The sequence below is a fragment of the Triturus cristatus genome, chromosome 1_1 (assembly GCF_964204655.1).
Source record: "Triturus cristatus chromosome 1_1, aTriCri1.1, whole genome shotgun sequence".
Taxonomy (NCBI): Eukaryota; Metazoa; Chordata; class Amphibia; order Caudata; family Salamandridae; genus Triturus; species Triturus cristatus.
In genome coordinates, this window is record NC_140579.1 from 501,266,920 (window position 1) to 501,273,664 (window position 6,745).

Below are 6,745 nucleotides of genomic sequence, written 5' to 3' on the forward strand. Positions count from 1 at the left end.
CCCCTACACAAACACCACTGCACTATCCTAAACCCTAAATATACCCCAGCACGAACCCCTACACTACACAAACACCACTGCACTGCCCTAAACCTTACCCCCAGCACGACCCCCTACACTACCCAAACACGACTGCACTATCCTTAACCCTCGATCTACGCCCAGTACGAACCCCTACACTACACAAACACCACTGCACTACCCTAAACCCTAAAACACTACCCCCAGCATGATTCCCTACACTTCGCAAACACCACTGCACTACCCTAGTGCACTACCCTAAAACACTACCCCCAGCACGACCCCATACACTACCCAAACACAACTGCACTATCCTAAACCCTCAATCTATCCCAGTACAACCACCTACACTACCCAAACCCCACTGCACTACACTAAACCCTAAAACACTTCCCCAGCACGACCCCGCACTACATAAACACCAATACACTACCCTAAACCTTAAAACATGACCCCCTACACAAACACCACTGCACTATCCTAAACCCTAAATCTACCCCAGCACGAACCCCTACACTACACAAACACCACTGCACTGCCCTAAACCTTACCCCCAGCACGACCCCCTACACTACCCAAACACGACTACACTATCCTAAACCCTCGATCTACGCCCAGTACGAACCCCTACACTACACAAACACCACTGCACTACCCTAAACCCTAAAACACTACCCCCAGCACGTCCCCCTACACTACACAAACACCACTGCACTAACCTAAACCCTAAATCTACCCCAGCATGACCCCCTACACTACCCAAACACCACTGTACTACCCTAAACTCTAAAACACTACCCCAGCACAACTCCCTACAATACCAAAACACCACTGCACTGCCCTAAACCCTAAAACAATGCCCCTGGCACAACCCCCTACACTACACAAACACCACTGCACTGCCCTAAACCCTAATACACTACCCCCAGCATGACTCCCTACACTGCAAAAACACCACTTCACTACCATAAACCCTAAACACTACTCCCAGCACGTCCCCCTACACTACCCAAACACCACTGCACTACCCTAAACCCTAAAACACGACCCCCTACACTACACAAACACCACTGCAATACCCTAAACCCTAAAACACTACCCCCAGCATGACTCCCTACACTTCACAAACACCTCTGCACTGCCCTAAAACACTACCCCTTCCACGACCCCCTACACTACCCAAACACCACTGTACTGCCCTAAACCTTAAAACATTTCCACCAGCAAGGACCCCCTACACTACCCAAACTCCACTGCAATGCCCTAAACCCTAAAACTCTACCCCAGCACGGCCCCCTACACTGCCCAAACACCGCTGCACTATCCTAAACCCTAAATCTACCCCCAGTACTATCCCCTACCCTACACAAACACCACTGCACTACCATAAACCCTAAAACTCTATCACCAGCACGTCCCCCTACACTACCCAAAAACCACTGCACTACCCTAAACACTAAAACACTACCCCAGCACAACCCCCTACACTACACAATTACCACTGCACTACCCTAAAACAATACCCCCAGCATGACCCCTTACACTACCCAAACATCACTGCACTACCCTAAACCCTAAAACACTACCCACAGCACGACCCCCTACACTACCAAAACACCACTGCACTACCCGAAACCCTAAAACACTACCCCAGCACAACACCCTACACTACACAAACACCAATGCGCTACCTTAAACCCTAAATCTACTCCCAGCGTGACCCCCTACACTACCCAAACACCACTGCACTACCCTAAACCCTAAATCTACCCCCAGCATGATCCCCTACACTGCACAAACGCCACTGCGCTACCCTAATCCCTAAAACACTACCCCCAGCACGACCCCTTACACTACCCAAACAACACAGCGCCACCGTAATCCCTAAGACACTTCCCCCAGCATGACCCATTACACTACAAAAACACCCCTGCACTACCCTAAACCCTAAATCTACCCACCGCACAAACCCCTTCACTACCCAAACCACTGCACTACCATAAACTGTGAAACTCTACCCCAAACATGACCCCCATACTACACAGACACCACTGCAATGCCGTTAACCCTAAAACACTGCCCCCAGCACGACCCCTACACTACCCAAACCCCACTGCACTACCCTACACCCTAAAACACTACCCCCATCATGACCCCCTACACTACCCAAACACCACTTCACTACCCTAAACCCCTAAAACACGACCCCCTACACTACACAACCACCACTGCACTATCCTAAACCTTAAAACACTACCCCCAGCATGAACTACTACACTATACAAACACCACTGCACTACCCTAAACCCTAAAACCAACCCTGGGCGTAGTTTGCGAAGCAGCGCTATGCTTAGCTACGCGAAGTGCACTGCGCACTACGCGTAGCTTCACAAACTGCGTAGTGCACTGTGCAAGATGCTGTTCGCACTGATTGCACAGTGCCGGATGCTTGTCCGCACTGTGCAATCAGTGCAAACTGCAGCTTGCACAGTGCAAGCGGTCGTTTTCTGCCGCTCAAGTAGATTTCTACTCCAGGGGTAGGTTTCTCAACGCGGACTGGTAGTTTCTCATCGAGAGCGGTCGCGAGCATACGCGACCACTCGCAATGAGAAACCGAACCTCCCCGCGTTGAGAAGCTCGCTGGAAGGTTTATTTTCCACGCTCGCGATCGGCAACTTGATGTTGCTCATCGCAAACGGGGAAAAAGTCTCGCCGGGATGTCATTTTGCTTGCTCGCAGTCACAACTTGAAGTTGAGGACCACGAGCAAGCAAAAAATGACAGCTGCAATACGTTACGCTACGTGTGTTTGCACTGTGCTACGTGCAATTTGCGTAGTGCGAAGTTGCGCAAACTTCGCAAACTACGCAAGCGTAGCGTAGTGCTTTGCTCAGGCTTACCTAAAACACTAACCCCTACACTACACAAACACCACTCCACTACCATAAACCCTAAAACACTACCCTCAGCACGACCCCCTACACCACACAAATACCACTGCACAAACCTAAACCCTAAAACACTACCCCCAGCACGACCCCCTACACTACACAAACACCAATGCACTACCCTGTACCCTAAAACACTACCCCAGCACGAACCACTACACTACACAAACACCACTGCACTAACCGAAACCCTAAATCTATCCCAGCATGACCCCCTACACTACCCAAACACGACTGCACTACCTTAAACACTAAAACACTACCCCCAGCACAACTCCCTACAATACCAAAAAACCATTGCACTGCCCTAAACCCTAAAACAATGCCCCTGGCACGACCCCCTATACTACACAAACACCACTGAACTGCCCTAAACCCTAATACACTACCCCCAGCATGACTCCCTACACTAATCAAACACCACTCCACTAACCTAAACCCTAAAACACTACTCCCAGCACGACCCCCTACTCTACCCAAACACCACTGCACTACCCTAAACCCTAAAACACGACCCCCTACACTACACAAACACCACTGCAATACCCTAAACCCTAAAACACTACCCCCAGCATGACTCCCTACACTTCACAAACACCTCTGCACTGCCCTAAACCTTAAAACATTTCCACCAGCAAGATCCCCATACACTACCCAAACACCACTGCAATGCCCTAAACCCTAAAACTCTACCCCAGCACGGCCCCCTACACTGACCAAACACCGCTGCACTATCCTAAACCCTAAATCTACCCCCAGTACTACCCCCTACACTACACAAACACTACTGCACTACCATAAACCCTAAAACTCTATCACCAGCACGTCCCCCTACACTACACAAACACCACTGCACTACCCTAAACCCTAAATCTAACCCCAGCATGACCCCCTACACTACCCAAACACCACTGCACTACCCTAAACGCTAAAACACTACCCCAGCACAACCCCCTACACTACACAAACACCACTGCACAACCCTAAGCTGTAAAGCACTTACTCCAGCATGACCACCCTACACAACCCAAACACCACTGCACTACCCTAAACCCTAAAAACCTTATCCCAGCATGACCCCCTACACCACTCAAACACGACTGCACTACCATAAACCCTAAAACACTACACCCAGCACTACCCCTTACACTACCCAAACACCACTGCACTACCCTAAACCCCAAAACACGACCCCCTACACTACACAAACACAACTGTACTACCCTAAACCCCAAACACTACCCCCAGCACGACCCCCTACACTACACAAACACCACTACACTAACCTAAACCCTAAAACATAACCCTAGCACGACCCCCTACACTACCCAAACACCACTGCACTACCCTACACCCTAAAACACTACCCCAGCACGAACCCCTACACTACATAAACACCACTACACTACCCTAAACTGTAACACACTTACCCCAGCATGACCCCCTATACTACCCAAACACCAATGCACTACCCTAAACCCTAAAACACTTATCCCAGCACGACCCCCTACACCACTCAAACACAACTGCACTACCCTAAAACCTAAAACACTTACCCCAGCACGACCCCCTACACTACACAAACACCACTGTACTACCCTAAATCCTAAAACACTACCCCCAGCACGACCCCTATACTACCCAAACACCACTGCACTACCCTAAACCGTAAACTACTTACCCCAGCATGACCCCCTACACTACCCAAACACCACTGCACTACCCTAAACCCTAAACCACTAATCCCAGCACGACCCCCTTCACCACTCAAACACGACTGCACTACCATAAACCCTAAAACACTACACCCAGCACTACCCCAATACTACACAAACACCACTGCACTACCCTAAACCCTAAAACACTTATCCCAGCACGACCCCATACACCACTCAAACACGACTGCACTACCTTAAACCCTAAAACACTACACCCAGCACTACACCCTACACTGCCCAAACACCACTGCACTACCCTAAACCCTAAAACACGACCCCCTACACTACACAAACACAACTGTACTACCCTAAACCCCAAAACACTACCCCCAGCACGACCCCCTACACTACACAAACACCACGGCACTACCTTAAACCCTAACACATAACCCTAGCACGACCCCCTACACTACCCAAACACCACTGCACTACCCTACACCCTAAAACACTACCCCAGCACAAACCCCTACACTACACAAACACCACTACACTACCCTAAACCGTAAAAGACTTACCCCAGCATGACCCCCTATACTACCCAAACACCAATGCACTACCCTAAACCCTAAAACACTTATCCCAGCACAACCCCCTACACCACTCAAACACAACTGCACTACCCTTAAACCTAAAACACTTACCCCAGCACGACCCCCTACACTACACAAACACCACTGCACTACCCTAAATCCTAAAACACTACCCCCCAGCACAACCCCTATACTACCCAAACACCACTGCACTACCCTGAACCGTAAAACACTTACCCCAGCATGACCCCCTACACTACCCAAACACCACTGCACTACCCTAAACCCTAAACCACTTATCCCAGCACGGCGCCCTACACCACTCAAACACGACTGCACTACCATAAACCCTAAAACACTATACCCAGCACTACACCCTACACTGCCCAAACATCCATGCACTACCCTAAACCCTAAAACACGACCCCCTACACTACACAAACACAACTGTACTACCCTAAACCCCAAAACACTACCCCCAGCACGACCCCCTACACTACACAAACACCACGGCACTACCTTAAACCCTAAAACATAACCCTAGCACGACCCCCTACACTACCCAAACACCACTGCACTACCCTACACCCTAAAACACTACCCCAGCATGAACCCCTACACTACACAAACACCACTACACTACCCTAAACCGTAAAAGACTTACCCCAGCATGACCCCCTATACTACCCAAACACCAATGCACTACCCTAAACCCTAAAACACTTATCCCAGCACGACCCCCTACACCACTCAAACACAACTGCACTACCCTAAAACCTAAAACACTTACCCCAGCACGACCCCCTACACTACACAAACACCACTGCACTACCCTAAATCCTAAAACACTACCCCCAGCACAACCCCTATACTACCCAAACACCACTGCACTACCCTGAACCGTAAAACACTTACCCCAGCATGACCCCCTACACTACCCAAACACCACTGCACTACCCTAAACCCTAAACCACGTATCCCAGCACGGCCCCCTACACCACTCAAACACGACTGCACTACCATAAAGCCTAAAACACTACACCCAGCACTACCCCCAATACTACACAAACACCACTGCACTACCCTAAACCCTAAAACACTACCCCCAGCAGTACCCCCTACACTACCCAACACCATTGCACTACCCTAAACCCAAAACACTACCCCCAGCAGTACCCCCTACACTACTCAAACACAAATGCACTATCCTAAACCCTAAAACACTTCCCCCAGCATGCCGCACTACACTACACAAACACCACTGCACTACACTGCTGCACTACCCGAAAACCTAAAACAGTACCCCCAGCATGACCCCCTACACTACCCAAACCCCACTGCACTACACTAAACCCTAAAACACTACCCCAGCATGACCCCCTGCACTACCCAAACACCACTACACTACCGTAAACCTTAAAACATGACCCTCTACACAAACACCACTGCACTACCCTAAACCCTAAATTTACCCCCAGCACGAACCCCTACACTACACAAACACCACTTCACTACCCTAAACTCTAAAA